This window comes from Rana temporaria, chromosome 7 (genome assembly GCF_905171775.1).
Source record: "Rana temporaria chromosome 7, aRanTem1.1, whole genome shotgun sequence".
Lineage (NCBI taxonomy): Eukaryota > Metazoa > Chordata > Amphibia > Anura > Ranidae > Rana > Rana temporaria.
In genome coordinates, this window is record NC_053495.1 from 194,206,335 (window position 1) to 194,228,085 (window position 21,751).

Below are 21,751 nucleotides of genomic sequence, written 5' to 3' on the forward strand. Positions count from 1 at the left end.
ACAAATAAAAAAAATCCAAGACCTATAATTTAGAAGTTATTGTTAGTTAGTTATTATTTTTGATTTTTGAATTTTAGTATTTCATCACTGCTGTTTTAAAAAAAAAAAAAGGATAAATAAATGAAAAAAGACCAATTATTTTTGTGGTAATGCGGTATTAGTTAGTTATTATTTTGGAATTTTTAAGTATTTAATCACTGCTGTTTAAATAAAAAAAAAACTTTTTATTTAACTTTTTTCTTTTTTTATGTGTTACAAATAAAATAAAAATTCCAAGACTTATCATTTAATAGTTATTATTAGTTAGTTATTATTTTTTATTTTTGAATTTAAGTATTTAATCACTTTTGATAAATAAATGAAAACATTTTTTTTTTTTTTGTGCTACAAATAAAAACATTTTCCAAGACCTATAATTTAATAGTTATTATTAGTTAGTGATTTTGGATTTTTGAATTTAAGTATTTAATCACCGCTGTTTTTTTTTTTTGAAAAATAAATTAAAAAATACCTTTTATTTGGGATTTTTGAATTTTAGTATTTCATCACTGCTGTTTTCTTTGATAAATAAATGAAAAAATACAGATTTTTTTTTTGTATTACAAATAAAAAAATTCCAAGACCTATAATTTAGTAGTTATTATTAGTTAGCTATTATTTTGGATTTTTGAATTTTAGTCTTTCATCACTGCTGTTTTTAAAAAAAAAAGGATAAATAAATGAAAAAAGACCGATTATTTTTAATTGTTTTTTGTAGTATTTTTGTGGTAACGTGGGATTAGTTAGTTATTATATTGGATTTTTGAATTTAAGTATTTAATCACTGCTGTTTTTTTTTTTTTTTTTTATAAATAAATGAAAAAATACAGATTTTTAAAAAAAATTTATGTAACAAATGTAGCGGGCGGCTACTTTCTAGCTGGCACTACTTTAAATTTAGAGGGTAGTCTGAGAGTTAGTTGACTGTATGATTTTTCACTAAATTTGGACTTTTGTTCCAGCCATGGCTGTACTGTGAGGAATTATGGGGCCCCTTACACAGCTTCAGGCATGGGCCCTCCTGGAGCAGAGAACCGGGAGGGGGGGGGTGCTGCCGCCTGAGATTGAGGAGCGGGGGGGGGGGGGGCTGCCGCAAATCAAATTGAGAAGCGGGGGGGCTCTTTACAAAAAAAAGAAGAAATAAAGAAAAATATATATAAAAAAAGGGGGGTAGCCATCCGGGGCCCTGGGGACCTCTGGGCCCTTTAACCACTTAAGGACCGCCTCCTGCACATATACGTCGGCAGAATGGCACGGCTGGGCACATGTACGTACAGGTACGTCCTGTACTAGTACCCAGCCGTGGGTCGCGGGCGCGATCCGAACATCCGGGACCGCGGGACCTGCGATCGCTCCCCGGAGCTGAAGAACGGGGCGAGCCGTATGTAAACACAGCTTCCTCGTTCTTCACTGTGGCGGCTGCATCGATCGAGTGTTCCCTTTTATACAGAGACACAATCGATGACGTCACTCCTACAGCCACACCCCCCTACAGTTGTAAACACACTTGAGGTCACACATAACCCCATCAGCGCCCCCTGTGGTTAACTCCCAAACTGTCATTTTCACAATAAATTTTATAATTTTAAATGCATTTTTTACTGTGAAAATGACAATGGTCCCAAAAATGTGTCAACATTGTCCGAAGTGTCCGCCATAATGTCGCAGTCACGAAAAAAATCGCTGATCGCTGTAATTAGTAGTAAAAAAAAAAAATTAATAAAAATGCAATAAAACTATCCCCTATTTTGAAAACGCTATACATTTTGCGCAAACCAACCGATAAACGCTTACTGCAATTTTTTTTACCAAAAATATGTAGAAGAATACGTATCGGCCTAAACTGAGGGAAAATGTTTTTTTATATATTTTTGGGGGATATTTATTATAGCAAAAATTAAAAAATATTGAATTTTTTTCAAAATTGTCGCTCTATTTTTGTTTATAGCGCAAAAAATAAAAACCGCAGAGGTGATCAAATACCACCAAAAGAAATCTCTATTTGTGGGAAAAAAAGGACGCCAATTTTGTTTGGGAGCCACGTCGCACGACCGCGCAATTGTCAGTTAAAGCGGCGCAGTGCCGAATCGCAAAAAGGGGCAAGGTCCTTTAGCTGCATTTTGGTCTAGGTTTTAAGTGGTTAATAAAAAAGAAATTAAAAATATATAAATATATATAAAAAAAAAAATAAACATTTATAAAAAAAAAGGGGGGGGTTGCCATCCAGAGCCCCTGGGACCTCTGTGCCCTTTAATAAAAAAATAAATAAAAAATAAATGTATAACCAAAAATAAAAAAATAAACATTTATAAAAAAAAGGGGGGGTTTGCCACATGGGGCCCTGAGAGCCGGTTCACACACAGGCGACCCGACTTTGGAGGCGATTCGGCAAGGTGATCTCAAGGCGTCTTGAGAGGCAACTTGCAAAATGACTTCAGTATTGAAGTCAATGCAAGTCGCCCTGAATCGGCCCCAAAGTAGTACAGGAACCTTTTTCTAAGTCGGAGCGACTTGCGTCGCTCCTATTAGAACGGTTCCATTCACTACAATAGGACGCGACTTGTTTATAATAAATAAATATATATATAAAATATTTTTTTTTTATATAAAAAAAGGAGGGTTGTCATTCAGAGCCCTGGGGATCTTCGGGCCCCTGGGGACCTCCGGACCCCTAAAAAAAAAAAATTGTCCCTTTAATAAAAAATAAAATAAAAATATATTAAAAAATATTTTTTTTTTTATAAAAAATAAATAAAAAAAGGGGGGGGTTGCCATCCGTGGCCCTGGGGTCCTCCGGGCCCCTGGGGACCTCCGGACCTCTAAAAAAAAATAAAAAAATTGGCCCTTTAATAAAAAATATATTAAAAAAATATATTATAAAAAATAAATAAAAAAATGTTTTTTTTGTTTTTTTTTAAAGGGGTTGCCATCCGGGCCCCTGGGGACCTCCGGGCCCCTTACAGGTGTACTGCCTGTACCCCACTGATGGCGGCCCTGATTGTGACATCAAAGAATTTTTATTTTTTTCGGGTTTACATCCACTTTAACCTGCATAATGGTCCGGGTAGTAACCGGTTAAGAAATATTTTTTCCTTTTTTTTATTTTTTATTCTTGTAGTTACCAGACAGCCATTGTCCTGAGGATCGAAAGCTGAATTTATGAGAATACTGGATAAAACGAGCACAACGCGCCCGCCACTGTGCGCTGATAGCAGGTGCAGAATAATGGAAATGTATTCTATTAGCAGAAGTTCTAATCAGAGCTATCAAGCCCCAAGCTTTAGAATCTCATACCAAGTGAATTCCGACGTCATTCCCTTTCATAAGTAAGGCGGGGGGAACGCTGAACCGCCGCAGAATTCTCAGAAGGCGAAGTCTATGGAGAATACTCTTTGGTGTAATTTACTATCAGATGCAAATGACTAAACCCTATACTCTTCGTGCCACTCAGTGCAGCGCACTAGCCGCGATTACAGGTTCTTCTCCACCGCCTCCTTTTCAGCCGCCGCTAAAGATGGCTTATACGCCCCGCTAGACTGTAGCTGTATGAACGCGTTCAATATATCGCCGCCTAAAATGCACGTTAATCACTTCTATTAAAACCGGCGCAGATTGGAGAGACAGAAAAAAAAGCCAGAGACGTAATTGTGCCACCACACAAAGCTTTGGCGCGGCCTGGAAGATGTCGTTCATTTTTCAATACCGGTTCTGCCTCTTTTACCTTCAGAACCGCCTTCATTCTTCCTGGCATAGAACAAGGTGTCGGAAATATTCCTGGATGCAACGCTGTATCCTGGCCTAGGCCAACAAGGCCCAGGCCTTGGGCAGCCCTTTTGCAGGGGGGCAGCACGGGAAAGTGTCCCCGTCAACTTGCGCTCTTAGGGCCAGGTTCACAGTGAGAGTACGCCGGCGTATCTACTGATACGCCGGCGTACTTTCAAATTTCCTGCGTCGTATCTTTAGTTTGCATCCTCAAACCAAGATACGGCGGCTTCTGGGTTCGATCCGACAGGCGTACGGCTTCAGATCGTAGATGCAATACTTCGGCGCCCGCTGGGTGGAGTTTGCGTCGTTTTCCGCGTCTGGTATGCAATTTAGCGATTTACGACGATCCACGAACGTACGCGCGGCCGTCGCATTCTCTTACGTCGTCTGTAGTCGGCTTTTTCCGGCGTATAGTTAAAGCTGGTATTTTGCGGCGTATACATAGACTTGCCATGTTAAGTATGGCCGTCGTTCCCGCGTCAAAATTTAAATTTTAATTTTTTTTGCGTAAGTCGTCCGTGAATAGGGATGGACGTAAGTCACGTCGAAGTTCAAAAAATGACGTCGTTGCGACGTCATTTCGCGCAAAGCACGGCGGGAAATTTCGAAACGGAGCATGCGCAGTTCAATCGGCGCGGGGACGCCCCCTACCCGCCGATTTGAATTCCGCCGCCAGAAATACACTACGCCGCCGTAACTTATGGCGCAAATTCTTCCTGGATTCGACTAAAGCTGCATTCACATCTAGGCGTTTTTACGCCTGTAGCGCTACGCCGCTGCCGCCAGAGGGCTGAAAACAGATGTCCCTCTATGGAGATGGTTCACATCTCCACGCCGAACGCCGGACGCCTGTCGCCTGCCGCGTGAAAAAAGGTCCCGGACCTTTTTTTCAGGCGTCTTCGAGCGTTCGGCTAGGAGATGGGAATCATCTCCATAGAGGGGGTCATCTTGGGGCACATCTAGGCGGACAATACCGGCGTTTTGTCGCCGCAAATCGCGGTACAAAACGCCGCTATTTTTACCGCAATTTCGTCCGCCTAGATGTGAATGCAGCCTTAGAGCCAGGTAAGATACGGCGGCGTAGTGTATCTCTGATACGCTGCGCCTGTCCTTTTCTATGTGAATCTGGCCCTTAGTGTCGCGCCAGTCTTATGGGGCGGACTGGGCTGAGAGGCAAATTAGTCTAGCGCCCCCATAAAGCGGCCGCACTGCTTCCGGTATACGAAGGGAACTGAGTTACCGCTCCAGGTGGGTGTGTTGGGAAAATCAGCAACCGTTCAGGAAATCAAGGGTGCTGGCAATGCACAAAGCAATTGATATAAGGAAAGACGGGATGGACAGCCGCACGCCGAAAAAAAATAAGCTTGTCTTTATTGTAGAAAATGGATAAAAAATGCACTACAAAACAAGCAGAACACAGGGAAAACAGCCTACGCGTTTCACACTCCAATTAGTGCTTAGGCAAGCAATTGAACAGGTGTACCTAATAAAGTGGCCAGTGAGTGTATATTGTAAGATTGTTCTTTACGTGGGAAATATTAATAGAGAAACATCAGAAGGGGTTTGCTATGCCCACCAAACCCACTATGACCTAAAACTTCACTTTTATTCATGACTGTCTAAAAATCCAAAATGTAGAAAATCAAAGGAAGTCAAAAAAAATTCCAGGTGTATAACCTTATAGGGCAAAGCGGAATTAGTTTAACCACTTGCCGCCCGCCAATTGCAGATTGACGTCAGCAAAGTGGTTTCAATATCCTGACTGGACGTCATATGACGTCCTCAGGATATTGAGCCGCTGCGCGCCCCCGGGGGCGCGCATCGCGGCGATCGTTGTTGCAGGGTGTCAGTCTGACACCCCGCAACACCGATATAGGTAAAGAGTCTCCGACGGAGACTCTTTACCACGTGATCAGCCATGTCCAATCACGGCTGATCACGATGTAAACAGGAAAAGCCGGTAATCGGCTTTTCCTCACTCGCGTCTGTCAGACGCGAGTAGAGGAGAGCTGATCGGCTGCTCCTCTGATCGATTATAAGCACAGCCCCCCCAAGGATGCCCACACTGGACCACCAGGGATGCCACTAGACCACCAGGGATGACAATGCAAAACACAGGTATGCCACCCTAGACCACCAGGGATGACAACGAAAGAAATAATGGATGCCAAGCAGTGCCCGCAATGGATGCCAATCAGTGCCCACAATGGGCATCACTGATTGGCAGGCATTGTTTGGCACTGATTGGCATCCATTAGTACAACATACATTAGTGCCACATATAAGTGCCCATCAGTGCCCATCCATGCCGCCTATCAGTGCCCATCCATGCCGCCTATCAGTGCCCATCCATGCCGCCTATCTGTGCCCATCCATGCCGCCTATCTGTGCCCATCAATGCCGCCTATCTGTGCCCATCCGTATTACTCGTAAACCGAGGTTCCACTGTACCTAGTAGGGTAGAGGGCACGCAGCACACAGTAACACATGTTGGCTACACATTTCACCCCTTGATTGCCCCAGACGTTATTCCCTTTCCAGTCAGTGTCATTAGTACAGTGACAGTACATATTTTTTAGCACTGATCACTACATTGGTGTCAGTTAGTATCCAATTTGTCCGCCGCAACATCGCAGTCCTGCTATAAGTCACTGATCGCCGCCATTACTAGTAAAAAATGAAAACTAAATAAAAATTCTATAAATACATTCCATAGTTTGTAGACGCTATTACTTTTGCGCAAACCAATGAATATATACGCTTATTGGGATTTTTTTTTACGAGAAATGCGTAGAAGAATACATATTGGCCTAAGCTTATGAAAATGTTTTACATTTTTTTTAATAGATATGTTTTATAGCAGAAAGTAAAAAATATGTTTTTCTATTTTTAAATAGACAGCCTTTTGTTTGTTTTTAAAAATAAAAGTTGCAGAGGTGATCAAATATCACCAAAAAAAAAGCTCTATTTGTGGGGGAAATTTTCTTTTTTTTGGGGTACAGCGTCGCACAGTTGTCAGTTAAATTAAAGCTGCGCCGTATCGCAAAAAATGGCCTGGTCATGAAGGGGGTAAACCTTCCCGAACTGAAGTGGTTATTCATGTCCAGGAAGATTTCTTTACTGTTAGAGCTGTGAAAACATGGCATTTTTCCACTGGAATTGGCGTTGGTAAGTTTGCGGTAGCTCTGGACCCATTCGGTTGGGAATTGTTTACGCTGTTTTGGGGGGTCCGGGGGGCAGTGTACTCTTAAGGGTAGGTAGACCCATGATACCAGTAGTACCGTGTTTCTCTGAAAATAAGCCCGGGTCTTATATTAATTATGCCAACAAAAGACACAGTAGGGCTTATTTTCGGGGTAGGTCTTACCATGTACTCTGCTGTCTTCTCTCCCCCTCTCCCTCCCTGCCTGTCAGGAATTCCCACTGAGTTAAAATGCTTGTAAAATCCTATAATCCACTCTATTACAGTATTATATAATGTACAATGTGTGTGTTTCTGTAATATAATTGTGCCAAATACCTTCATTATAGCGCCGCTCTGCGCTTCTGTGACCCGCCGGAACTCTCTTCCCCGCAATTATATTATAGAAACACACACACTGTACATTATATACTACTGTAATAGAGTAGATAATAGGATTGTACAAGCATTTTTAACTAGGCCTTATTTTCAGGGTATGACTTATATTGCAGCCATAGGTGTGCGCAGCCTATTGCATTAGGGTGTGCACCCCAAAGTTTAAACACACATGAATGCCACCTGCAGTCACAGGGAGGAGGCTCTGGTAGTGGGAGACAGTTGATTGGGGCAATTTTATATTACACCGTAAATACGGGTATAATATGTTCCTAGGGTTAAACTTAGCCTTTAATTTAATAGGGGCATTTACACTGGCCACTGGCACCCCCAACCACCCACCCGTTGCCGCCCCTGGATAATGCTAATGTACATGGGGTGATTAGGGTGTGCCCAGGCACACCTGGCACACCCTGTGCGCACACCTATGATTGCAGCCCTCCTGGAAAATAATGCTAGGTCTTATTTTCGGTGTAGGTCTTATTTTTGGGGAAACACATTAGTAGCTGTAAAAGCCTGGTTAAATCCTTAGGCTGTTTCCTCTCTGGTCACAATAGAAAATTCTCTTTTCAGAAGACCAAATCCTGGGTAAGCAGATCGGCACGCTTGCGCCTTTAAAATGTTTATTAAACTGGAACATCAGATACATCCAGCGCATTTCAGGGACAGTCCAACAAAGAAAACGTGCTGCAAATTACCTGGAGGACCGGGAACCGGTGCTCTGGTCCAAATGCCTTTGGAATGTAGCAATAATCCTCTAATATAATGAAGCCGGCTACTCTGTAACATCCATTGCACCAGTTCTTGTATGCCATGATGAAGGCTTTGGCTGAAACACGTTAGAATGTTACTGCTGTATCCTGCCATGTAGTCATTGAAGAATTGTTGCAATGGATGTTACTGAGAAGTCTGCTTCATTATATTACAGGATTAGAGCCATTCAGGGAAATTGACTCCTTCAGGGCCAACATTTAAAGAATAAAATAAATACATAATAAAATATCACCAAAGATATAAAACAAATAATTTACCTGTTAGGCAGTGGCGGCCCGTCCATAGGGGGCGCATGGGCCCGCCCCCCCAAGGCTACTGGCAAAAAAAAAGGTCCCTTTAAAAAAAAAAATTTAAGTTCTTTAAGTTTATTCTGCTAGGGCGCCGGCCCCAGTGCACTATGGGAGCGCTCATGCCACTGCAATCCCGTGATTGCAGGCGAGACGCTACATTTGCGGGGTTTTGTATTGCTCCGAGGCGCAGAGCTAATAGCCCCAGCACTCTTATTGGTCAGACTTCTGCCTGTCTTTGTGTCTGACCATTAGCAATCGCTGTAGGACTTGGGAAATTGACTCCTTCAGGGCCAACATTTAAAGAATAAAAGAAATACATAATAAAATATCACCAAAGATATAAAACAAATAATTTACCTGTTGTTAGGGATACCAAGTGCTGGTATCCTGTGTAACAGGTGTGACCAGAAATGTGTGGACTTACACGAAGAATACCAGGTGCAAGTATTGCAAAATATATATATATATATACAGTATGGCCCAGATTCACAAAGCACTTGCGCCGTCGTATCTCCAGATACGCCGCGTAAGTGCAAATATGCGCCATCGTATCTGTGCGCCATACCCACAAACTAAGATACGCCTAAAAACAGGCTTAATCCCGCCAACGTAACTTGCCTACGCCGGCGTAGGGTGGGCAGATATTTACGATGGCCGCATGGTGGCGCTGCCATTGATTAGCCATTCAAATATGCAAATGAGGAAAATACGGCGATTCACGAACCTGCGCGCGCCCGACGCAGGCTACGAGAGGTGCGCGGAAGTTGTACGTCCGGCGTAAATTTAAGCCCCATAAAGGAGGTGTAACTCAGCAGCAGACATGTAAAGGTCTTCACCAGGGAACACAAGCCGGCCAAGCCGGCGTATTTTACGAAGTTTACGTTGGACGTGTGTCTGGATGGGCGTAGATTACGTTCATGGCGTAGGCAGTGATCCAGGGTATCTTAGGTAGTTGTTCCGACGTGGTTACGAGCATGAGCACGGGGATGCGTCCACGACACGACGCATGCGCAGTTCGTTCAACGTACTTGTCTGACTCTCCAACCATCATTTGCATGGGGTCACGCCTCATTTGCATGGCTTTGCATGGGGCAAGCCCACTTCCACCTACGCCGGCCTGCGCCTTCGAAATCTATGCCACGTCGACGCAGCTTTGGGAGCACTGGCTTTGTGAATTCCATGCTTGCCTCTCTGCGCTGCGTCGGTGTAGCGTACATTGGCTTGCGCTACGGCGGCGTAATGTGCGCCCGTTCTCTGTGAATACGGGCCAATATATATATATAAAATAATATATATAATATAATAATACTGTTGAATGACAATTGCGCAGTCATGCAACACTGTACCCAAAACAACATTTTTATCTTTTTTTTTTAGACAGAGCTTTCTTTTGGTGGTATTTAATCACCACTGTTTTTTTTTTTTTTTTTTACTAAATAAGCTGAACAAGACCAAAACTTTTGAAAAAAAATGTTTTTCTTAGTTTCTGTCATAAAATGTTGTAAATAAGTCATTTTTCTCCTTCACTGATGTGCACTGAGGAGGCTGCACTGATATGCGGCAATGATAGGCGACGCACTGATGGACACTGATTGTAGTGCTAGTTTGCACTGAGGGCACTGATTGACAGTACTGGTGGGCACTGACTGGCAGCACTGGTTGGCACTGAGGTAACTGATTGACAGTACTGGTGGGCACTGATTGGCAGCACTGGTGGGCACTGATAAAACTGCACTGATGAGCCGGCACTGGTGAGGCAGCACTGATGGGCACTGAAGAGGCTGCACTGATTGGCACTCATAGGCATTACTAATAGGCACTGATAGGCATCACTGATGGACACTGATAGGCATCACTGATGGACACTGATTGGGGGCACTGGTTGGCACTGAGGGCACTGATTGACAGTACTTGTGGGCACTGAATGACCACACTGGTGGGCACTATTGGGGCTGCACTGATGATCAGTGCCCTGATTATCAATGTAGAGGATAGTGGTGGATTTTAAAGTTATCAGCTTTCCTGACCCGCTGTTAGGGCGAGGAGAGGATTGCCGATAACTGGCAAATCCTGTTTACATTGTGATCAATTGATTTTGGACACAGCTGATCACGTGGTAAAGAGTCCTCCCGGCAAAGTGCAACAGCGCTATATCCGTCATTCGGCTATAGGGCGGTCTTGAAGAGGTTAAATACACTTCTTGAAATGAGCATCAGGTGATGCCTGACTACCATGAGCTTTTGGCTGCTGAGAGACACCCGCTGGTGGACGCCAGAACTGCAGCTTATAAGTCTGGGAGCCAAAGTACCACCACCAGGTGAACCCCCTTCCTCACATTACCCTAAGTACTAATGTACAGAAGAAAAAACACAGATCAAACACTTGTTATTAGTGCCCGCCTCTGCCACCCATGTGAACTCAGCCTAACAGGACCTGCTCCTGCTGCATGCGGCAGCCTATTAAGATGCATTAGAAGAGGTAGAGAGTAGTTGTGTGCCAAGGGTTGCATAAAGCACCCGCTTGTGCACTGATTTATGCTTCACATGCAGATATTGTGCATTCGGAGCATACATCAATGAACTTATGGTTTGGTACTTTATGCAAACTCCAATGCACAACTACATACAGTGGAACCTTGGATTGCGAGTATAATCCGTTCCAGGAGAATGCTCGTAATCCAAAGCACTCGCATATCAAAGCGAGTTTCCCCATAGAAGTCAATGGAAACAAAAATAATTTGTTCTACATTGACTTCTATGCAATACCGCATGAGCATAGGCGTGCGCACAGGGTGTGCCGGATGTGCCCTGGCACACCCTAATCACCCCATGCACGTTAGTATTAGTATTATCGCTCTGTGTAGCAGCAGGTACATGTGAAAGATCTACCTCTTACCTGCTCTGCCATGAGAGAAGTGTCTATGCTCATCTCTTTCACTGTGCCGGCAGGGGGATCAATGTGCCGGGGTCATATATATGTAGACACACGCACATGCATGTGTGTTTGAGATTTAGGGTGCACACCCTAATACAATAGGCTGCGCACACCTATGCATACGAGGCCAGAGGTGGGGGGGCGCCGAAGAGCCTCAGAAATACTCGGAACGGCTAGGGGACAGCTCGGCTGAACTCAGAAAGGCTCAGGAACTGAGGCCCAGATTCTCAAAGGAGATACGACGGCGTATCCCTGAGTCCGAGCCGTCGTATCTATGCGCCTGATTCTTAGAAATCAGCTAGATACGCAAATTCACAAACGTATGCCCGGCCGACGCAGTACAGATACGCTGTTTACGTTAGGCTTTTGCCGGCGTAAAGTTACCCCTGCTATATGAGGCGTACATGCGGCGTACCAATGTTAAGTATGGACGTCGTTCCCGCGTCAAATTTTGAAAATGTTACGTTGTTTGCGTAAGTCGTTCGCGAATAGGGCTGGGCGTCATTTACGTTCACGTCGAAAGCATTGGCTTCTTGCGGGTTAATTTGGAGCATGCGCACTGGGATACTTTCACGGACGGTGAATGCGCCGTTCGTAAAAAGCGTCATTTACGTGGGGTCACATACAATTTACATAACACACGCCCACATCTACCACATTTGAATTAGGCGGGCTTACGCCGGCCTATGTACGCTACGCCACTGCAACTTTCGTTTGAGAATACGGCACTTGCCTGTAAAAGTTGCGGAGGCGTAACGTAAATAGGATACGTTACACCCGCACAAAGATACGCCATTCTACGTGAATCCGGGCCTGAGTATTTCCAAACAGCTCAGATCGGCTACGATTGGCTCCAGCTCGGCTCCAGCGCCCCCGCACCTCTGCCCAAATGCGGTATTGCACACCACTGTGGGTTTAATCTTGCTCGTTATGCGAGACAACACTCACAAACCGAGTCAGGATTAAAATTTAAAAAAAAATGCTCGTATTGCGAAACGCTCTTTAACCGCATTACTTGCAATCCAAGGTTTCACTGTACATCCACCTTCTCTAATGCATCTCAATGAGTGGCTGTGCGCGGTGGCAGCAGGTCCTGGGAATGGCATTATGCAGGCTCTGCACATTGCGCCATCCCTCTACCGCTGTGTGCATGAGGTCTAAAACTGGAGCGCACAGGTGAGAAGGACAATCTGGAACAGCTGATGGTGTGAAGTAAAGTAATGTTACTTTCAGCCCTATACAGAAGCAACGTTATCCTTTCCAGCAATGTAAAGGGAGTGATAGCGGACATCAATGTATGCAGTTTCCATGGTAACGTTCAATGTGCATGATACATCTTCTAGACTGAGCTCCGCTTGTTTAGTAAAATGTCATACGCTCTGTTCCTGCACTCATTCTGTCCGGTACGCGATGACATAAACAAACAATTTTCGGTCAATATGGCTTCTGGGAAAGTCATTACTTCCGCCTTTTATCAGCAGGTATTGCAGTGATTTATCGAAGGACAAACAAGCATTTAGTCATTATGTCCATCCGCGTACATTGACATTATGTAAGAGGCTGCGAGTACAGCGGCCAACCCAACCACACAAGTCATAATCAGCTCACCGATTTATACAAAGGAAAACGCCAACAAGTACTTTCTGTATCTTAACCACACAGTGTAATCGTAGCACTACCCCCCCCCCCCCCCACAGGAGCCACTGAATAACATGGGTCATCTGTTCTGTGCCTCGACCTTAAACACAGTGATAGTGCTATATCAAAAGCAGGCACCAAACCAGTTAGAAAGGGTAATCTTAATGTATTATCGCTAGTGTTGCGGAACTACACATCCCATGAGGCATTGCAAGACTCTGACATTCACTGACATGACTAGGCATGATGGGAATTGTAGTTCCTGAACAACTGGAGGGCCATAGTTTGAGGACCTCTGGTCTAGACCTTAAAGGTAAATTACTATTCATGGTCTTGAACAGGGGTTTCAAATGGTCCTGGTGGTGTGGTGTTGTCCATGATCCTGATGGTGTGGTGTTGTCCATGATCCTGATAGTGTGGCGTTGTCCATGATCCTGATGGTGTGGTGTTGTCCATGGTCCTGATGGTGTGGTATTCTCCATGGTCCTGATGGTGTGGTATTCTCCATGGTCCTGGTGATGTGATGTTGTCCATGATCCTGATGGTGTGGCGTTGTCCATGATCCTGATGGGGTGGTGTTGTCCATGGTCCTGATGGTGTGGTGTTGTCCATGGTCCTGGTGGTGTGGTGTTGTCCATGATCCTGGTGGTGTGGTATTGTCCATGGTCCTGATGGTGTGGTGTTGTCCATGGTCCTGATGGTGTGGTGTTGTCCATGGTCCTGATGGTGTGGTGTTGTCCATGATCCTGATGGTGTGGTGTTGTCCATGATCCTGATGGTGTGGTGTTGTCCATGGTCCTGATGGCCTGGTGTTGTCCATGGTCCTGATAGTTTGGTATTGTCCGTGGTACAGAAGGTTCATTACTGTCCATGGTCCTGATAGTTTGGTATTGTCTATGGTCCTGATAGTTTGGTATTGTCCATGGCCCTGATAGTTTGGTATTGTCTATGGTCCTGATAGTTTGGTATTGTCCATGATCCTGATAGTTTGGTATTGTCCATGATCCTGATAGTTTGGTATTGTCCCTGGTCCTGAAGGTTCATTAACCAGTTGGTAACCGCCCTATAGCCAAAATACGGCTACAGAGCGGTTACTGTACTCTAGGAGGGCGTCAATGTACGTCCTCCCAGAGACTGCGTTGTGCGCGCCCGAGCGGGCGCGCACACGCGATCGCCGGTGCTCGCCGGGTCTACGGGACCCGCAGCAACAGCACTCGCGGTAAGGAGCCAATGGACGCGGCTCCTTACCACGTGATCGCGCCGTCCAATGACGGCGCGATCACATTTGTAAACAAACCCTGCGGCTGGGTCACATGCAGGTCATCTCTCTCCTCTCCTCACACCGTTGCAGCGTGAGAGGAGAGGAGAGAGATTTTTTCAAATCAATAGTAAGTGCCAGCAGTGCCCAGCAATCCCCAGCAGTCCCCAGCAGTGCCCAGCAGTGCCCAGCAGTGCCCAGCAGTGCCCCATCTTTACCCCAGCAGTGCCATCTGTCCCCTAGGAAGTGCCATCTGTCCCCCAGGAAGTGCCATCTGTGCCCCAGGCAGTGCCATCTGTGCCCCACTAGTGCCATCTGTGCCCCACTAGTGCCATCTGTGCCACCTGTGCCCCACAAGTGCCCCAACAGTGCCACCTGTCCTACACCAGTGAACACCAGTGCCACAAAAGTAAAACAACACTGCCACATCAGTGCCACAACACTGCCACCTGTGCCCATAAGTGCCACCTGTGCCCATAAGTGCCACCTGTGCCCATAAGTGCCCACAAGTGCCGCCTGTGCCCACAAGTGCCGCCTGTGCCCACGAGTGCCGCCTGTGCCACACCAGTGCCGCCTGTGCCACACCAGTGCCGCCTGTGCCACACCAGTGCCGCCTGTGCCACACCAGTGCCGCCTGTACCAAACCAGTGCCGCACCAGTGTCATCTGAGCCACACCAGTGTCATCTGAACCGCATCAGTGCCGCCTGTGCCCATCAGTGCCACCTGTGCCCATCAGTGCCACCTGTGCCCATCAGTGCCACCTGTGCCACACCAGTGCCGCCTGTACCAAACCAGTGCCGCCTGTACCAAACCAGTGCCGCACCAGTGTCATCTGAGCCACACCAGTGCCACACCAGTGTCATCTTTGCCACATCAGTGCCGCCTGTTCCCATCAGTGCCACCTGTGCCCATCAGTGCCGCCTGTGCCCATCAGTGCCACCTGTGCCACACCAGTGCCGCCTGTACCAAACCAGTGCCGCCTGTACCAAACCAGTGCCGCACCAGTGTCATCTGAGCCACACCAGTGCCACACCAGTGTCATCTGAGCCACATCAGTGCCGCCTGTGCCCATCAGTGCCACCTGTGCCCATCAGTGCCACCTGTGCCCATCAGTGCTCATCTGCACCCCACCAGTGCTCATCTGCACCCCACCAGTGCTCATCTGCACCCCACCAGTGCTCATCTGCGCCCCACCAGTGCTCATCTGCACCCCACCAGTGCTCATCTGCGCCCCACCAGTGCCATCTGCGCCCCACCAGTGCCATCTGTGCCCCACCAGTGCCATCTGTGCCCCACCAGTGCCACACCAGTTCCACCTGCACCACTGCAGTGACGCCTGTGCCCACCAGTGCCGCCTGCTAATCAGTGACCCCAGAGCCACAGCAGTGCAACCAGAGCCACACCAGTGCCACATTTGCCCATCAGTTACACCTGCGCCACTGCAGTGCCACTAGTGCCCACCAGTGTTCTGCAGTCCAGCCTCACTAGCCACCAGTATGGCAAAAAATTTTTTTACCACCGAGCAGGCCTTCCAGAAACTATGGGCGTCTGATGACAGCTGTGAGGAGTCTCTGTCCGATTCCGATTCGGCCTATGAGCCCGTAACAGGAAGCGGGTCTGATACTGATTCAGAGGAGGAACCTGTGCCCGTTAAAAGAAGGCGTTCTGGCGTGGAGCAGCCTACTACTAGTGCAGTGCCGTCCACCTCGCAAGCAGTGCCGTCCACCTCGCGAGCAGTGCCGTCCACCTCGCAAGCAGTGCCGTCCACCCCGCAAGCAGTGCCGTCCACCCCGCAAGCAGTGCCGTCCACCCCGCAAGCAGTGCCGTCCACCCCGCAAGCAGTGCAACAAAGGTCAGGCACCAGTAGGGTGTCCTCTCTGCCCCAAAGGGATAGGGGCCATGCCAGCCTTCCCTATGGCCTTCAAAACCCCCTGTGGCTGCCTTCGAATTCTGGAGCATCAAGTATCCCCCCTTTCACCGCCCAACCAGGTGTACAGGTGAACACCGATAATTTTGACACGATTGATTTTTTTCATTTAGTTTTTACAGACGAATTATTGTCATCTATTGTGGCCCAGTGCAATCTCTACGCTCAGCAATTTATTCTAAGCAACCCCGATTCCAGCTATGCCCGCCCCTTTTATTGGAGAGACCTGACCGTAGAGGAGTTTAAAATATTCTTAGGCCTGACCTTCAATATGGGTCTCTCAAAAAAAAACAAAGGGTACGCCTATTGGTCTACCAAAGCCATCCACCACATGCCCGTCTTCTCATCCCGTATGCCCAGATCCCGATACTTCATGATTCTACGGTTCCTCCACTATAATGACAACACCCAGTGCCCTCCTCGAAATGACCCTGCTTTTGACAAATTATTTAAAATTCGGCCACTTCTAAAAAAAAATTCTGAAAAATTCCCCCAGTTATATACCCCTCAACAAAATATATCAATAGATGAGTCCCTTGTAAAATTCCACGGCAGGCTGGGCATCAAACAATTCATCCCAAGCAAAAGGGCCCGATATGGGGTGAAGATGTACAAACTGTGTGACCGAGACACGGGGTACATCTACTCCTTCATTGTTTACGAAGGGAAGGACTCCCAACTACATCCCCCCGAATGCCCCGAATACATCGGAACAAGTGGAAAAGTCGTCTGGGAGCTCATCTATCCACTACTTGGAAAAGGATACCACCTTTACGTGGACAATTTTTATACCAGCTTGCCCCTGTTTAGAAATCTTTACCGGAGAGACACCCCAGCATGTGGCACAGTGAGAATAAACAGAAAGGGCTTCCCCCAAAAGTTGTTGAATCAGAAGCTGAGACGAGGAGAGACGACGTCTTTACGGAACCAGGAGCTATTGGCTGTCAAGTGGAGGGACAGACGAGATGTCCACATGCTCACCACCATCCACAATGACACCGACGTGGAAGTCCCCAAAAGAAGCGGCCCAGTGCAGAAACCATCTTGTGTCTACGACTACAATTTATTTATGGGTGGCGTAGACTTCAATGACCAGATGATTGAACCCTATCTTCCCTCCCGAAAATCCCGTCACTGGTATAAAAAAGTGTCCATTTACTTTTTCAGTTTGGCCTTCTATAACTCTTATGTTATCTACAAAAAAGCAACACAGAATCCCGTTCCATATCTACTATACCAAGAAGACGTTATCACCGCCCTTTTGTTCCCTGAAATGCCACCAGACATTCTTCGCACTGATTGCGTGAGCAGACTTCACGAACGGCACTTTCCTGACAAAATCCCCCCCCGTCGAACAGGTGCAGCCCGTCAGAAGAAATGTCGGGTGTGCGCCAGAGGAGGAGTCAGAAGAGACACAACAGTTTATTGTCCCGATTGTCCCTCCCAACCAGGCCTCTGTTTAGGTGCATGTTTCCGCCGTTACCACACTATTGAAAATTATTAGGTAAACAAAATTCAAATTCCCTGTCATTTTCCTCCACACCCCTTATGCCACTGCACTCTACATACCTCTGCCTTCTCCGGAACCGACCCTGGACTGTTTTATACGACCACGATTTTGCCTAATGCTAAAAATACCTCTGCTTTCTCTGGAACTGACCCTGGCTTGTTATACGACCACTCTTTTGCCTAACCCTAAACTGTACCTACATCTGCCTGCTCTGGAATTGACCCTGGACTGTTTGACCACGTTTTTTGCCTGCCCCTTGGATTGATCTTTTACCCTGCTATGCTAGTGGGAACACAGGAGTCTCACACATGTGAGGGGCTCCAGAATTGTTTTTCTGGATGAAAAAACTAATTTTTTAGTTTTCTCATTCCCAGATTAGGGTCTGGTTGCCCGGAGGCTTCAAAGAGATTTGGGTGGGAGAAGCCTCTACCCCTGTCCCCATTCTTTCCTGGCCTTACTACCAGGACCAATATTTTGGCACTGCTGGCTATGTACCGACTATGAACAATATTGCTGCCTGGACAATTCCATTCATTGTCGCTGACCACGTCCCTGCCTGCTGCCTGGATCAGGGCTCTCCTCCTGTGGACAATTGCACTACTAAAAACACAGGTAATCCTTTTTTTTTGTACCCATTACTCAGCAGAATGTATTTTAGGGTGTAATTCTTGGTATGTACATGCTGTGTTAGAAATATGAAGGGCCTTCAAAAATGTGATAGATTGTAAGGAAATTGGATGTGTAATTTGTGTCCCTACAACACCTGATGGTGCTTCTTGGATGTTGGGTCTCTATGTGGCCAGGCTGTGTAAAAGTCTCACACATGTGGTATCGCCATACTCAGGAGGAGCAGCAGAATATATTTTGGGGTGTAATTTTTGCTATGTACATGCTATGTGTTGGAAATATCCTATAAATGGACAACTTTGTGTAAAAAAAAATGCGTTTTCATTTTTTTTCCACATTTTCCAAAAACATCTGCAAAAAAATGAACTGTTCAAAAGACTCATTATGCCTCATAGATTATACGTTGGGGTGTTAGCTTTCCAAAATGGGGTCACTTTGTGGGCGTTTCCATTGTCCTGGTGCTCCAGGGCCTTCAAAAGTGTAATAGGTGGTTGAGAGATTAGATGTGTAATTTATGCTCCTAGAATGCTTGAAGTTGCTACTTCGGTGTTGGGCCTCTGTATGTGGCCACGCTGTGTAAAAGTCTCACACATGTGGTATCGCCATACTCAGGAGGAGCAGCAGAATATATTTTGGGGTGTAATTTTTGCTATGTACATGCTATGTGTTGGAAATATCCTATAAATGGACAACTTTGTGTAAAAAAAATGCGTTTTCATTTTTTTTCCACATTTTCCAAAAACATCTGCAAAAAAATGAACTGTTCAAAAGACTCATTATGCCTCATAGATTATACGTTGGGGTGTTAGCTTTCCAAAATGGGGTCACTTTGTGGGCGTTTCCATTGTCCTGGTGCTCCAGGGCCTTCAAAAGTGTAATAGGTGGTTGAGAGATTAGATGTGTAATTTATGCTCCTAGAATGCTTGAAGTTGCTACTTCGGTGTTGGGCCTCTGTATGTGGCCACGCTGTGTAAAAGTCTCACACATGTGGTATCGCCATACTCAGGAGGAGCAGCAGAATATATTTTGGGGTGTCATTTGTGGAATATACATGCCATGTGAGAGAAATAACCTGTTATAATGTAAATATTGGTATGAAAAAAAAAAATCTTAATTTTGCAAAGAATTGTGGGAAAAAATGGCAACTTCAAAAAACTAACTATGACTCTTACTAACTACCTTGGAATGTCTACTTTCCAAAAAGGGGTCATTTGGGGGGTATTTGTACTTTATTGGCTTGTTAGGGTCTCAAGAAATGAGAGAAGCTGTCAGTACTTCAGGTGTGATCAAATTGTTCAATTTTCAGAAATTGGTACCAAAGCTTGTAGACCCTATAACTTTCACCCAGACTAAATAATATCCAATTTTTTTTTTTTTTTTTTACCAAAAATATGTAGCAGTATGCATTTTAGGCCAAATGTATGAGGAAAATTACTTTTTTACAAAATGATATGATAGAAATGAAGAAAAATTCATTTTTTTACAAAATTTTCGTTCTTTTTTCATTAATAGCGGGGAAAAAAAAAACGCAGAGGTGATCAAATACCACCAAAAGAAAGCTCTATTTGTGGGAAAAAAAGGACAAAAATTTCATTTGGTTACAGTGTTGTATGACTGAGTTATTGTCATTCAAAACGTGAGAGCACCAAAAGCTGAAAATTGGTCTGGTTATTAAGGGTGTTTAAGTGCCCAGTTGTCAAGTGGTTAACTGTCCATGGTCCTGATGGATCAGGATAATCAAAAGTATAAGCAGCGCTAAATGTATATACCATTATAATAATAAAGATTAAATAAAATGTAATATCTCCTCCAAAAACAGCTCATTAAAGTGCATAAAAAATCCTCAAAGTGCAAATGCAAATTTCATATATGTGCATAAAAAACATCAAAGTGCAAGCGCAAGATACAAATATAATAATGTGTTCAATTGATTCAGTGCCAAAAATGTGTTAATGATGAATAAAGTACAAATGCAATAAAGTGAATTCAGAAAAAACTGTATTTGATGAATCCAGTGTGAGAATACACAGTATAATGAAAAAGAACCAAACATATAGGTAGATTCAGGTAGGGGCGCACAAATCTAAGGCGGCGTAGCCTAGCGTGTTTACACTATGCCGCCTTAAGAAAGAGAGGCAAGTACTGTATTCTCAAAGTACTTGCCTCCTTACTTAGGGCGGCGTAGCGTAAATGCGGCGGGCGTAAGGGTGCCTAATTCAAATGTCTTTGAGGGGGGCGTGTTTTATGTTAATGGGGCTTGGCCTCACATTTTTTACGTTTCTTCGTTACTGCGCATGCGCCGGGCGCCTACATTTTCCAGTGTGCATTGCGGCTAAGTACGCCGCACGGGCCTATTGATTTCGACGTGTACATAAACGACGTAAATCGCTATTCGCGGACGAATTACGCAAACAACGTAAAAATTTCCAATCTCGCGGCGGGAACGGCAGCCATACTTTAACATTGTTATTCCATTCTAATAGATGGAATAACTTTAGGCCTGATAATGCCTAACATAAACGGCGTAAAAGTAATGCGTCGGCCGGGCGTACGTTCGTGAATCGGCGTATCAACTCATTTACATATTCTACGCCGTCCGCAATGGAAGCGCCACCTAGCGGCCATCCAAAATATTGCAATCTAAGATAGGACGGCGCAAGCCATCCTATCTTAGATATGTTTAAGCGTATCTCTGTTTGAGCATACGCTTAAACATAAGTCGGCGTAGATTCTGAGTTAGGTCGGCTTATCTACTGATAAGCCGGCCTAACTCTTACTGAATCTACCTAATAGTCTCTCAAAAATGTGCAAAAAGGAAAAGAAGAGGGTGAAGAAAAAAGTATCCAGGTAAAAAGATTTAAAACATGAACATCATCCGAATAGTGGACCCCTTTGATAATCCTTAACCAGTGTGCTCCAACCTCTCACCTTGAATCAAGACCACAATAGGTCTAGTCTCACATCCAAATACTCCTCCTTAATGGCAATATCCAATCACCTTCTTCTCTGTTTTGGAGGTGACACAGTGGAACAGGAACTTAAACAGGAACTTAAAAGAAGTTAATTTCCCATGTAATCCACGTTTTTTTTAAAACTCTTTCCAGATCCTGGGTATTAGGCATTATGTGGAAATAAAGGAAACCTCCATTGTGTAGTAATCAAATAAAGGATCAATTTATTTAAACATAGTAACTCACAGTTTAAAATTACAACGATCAGCAGCGTGTATACTCGGCCATGACCGGAAGTGACGTCATCCGACTCCGCCCGACGTGTTGCGTCACTAAACACGTGACTTTTTCAAGGGTGACTTGACCCTTTCCATACCTGATGGATCAGTATTGGCCATGGACGTGAGGCTAGGTTCACACGATTGTGAATTGGATGAGGGATCCCCGCATCTGATTTGCA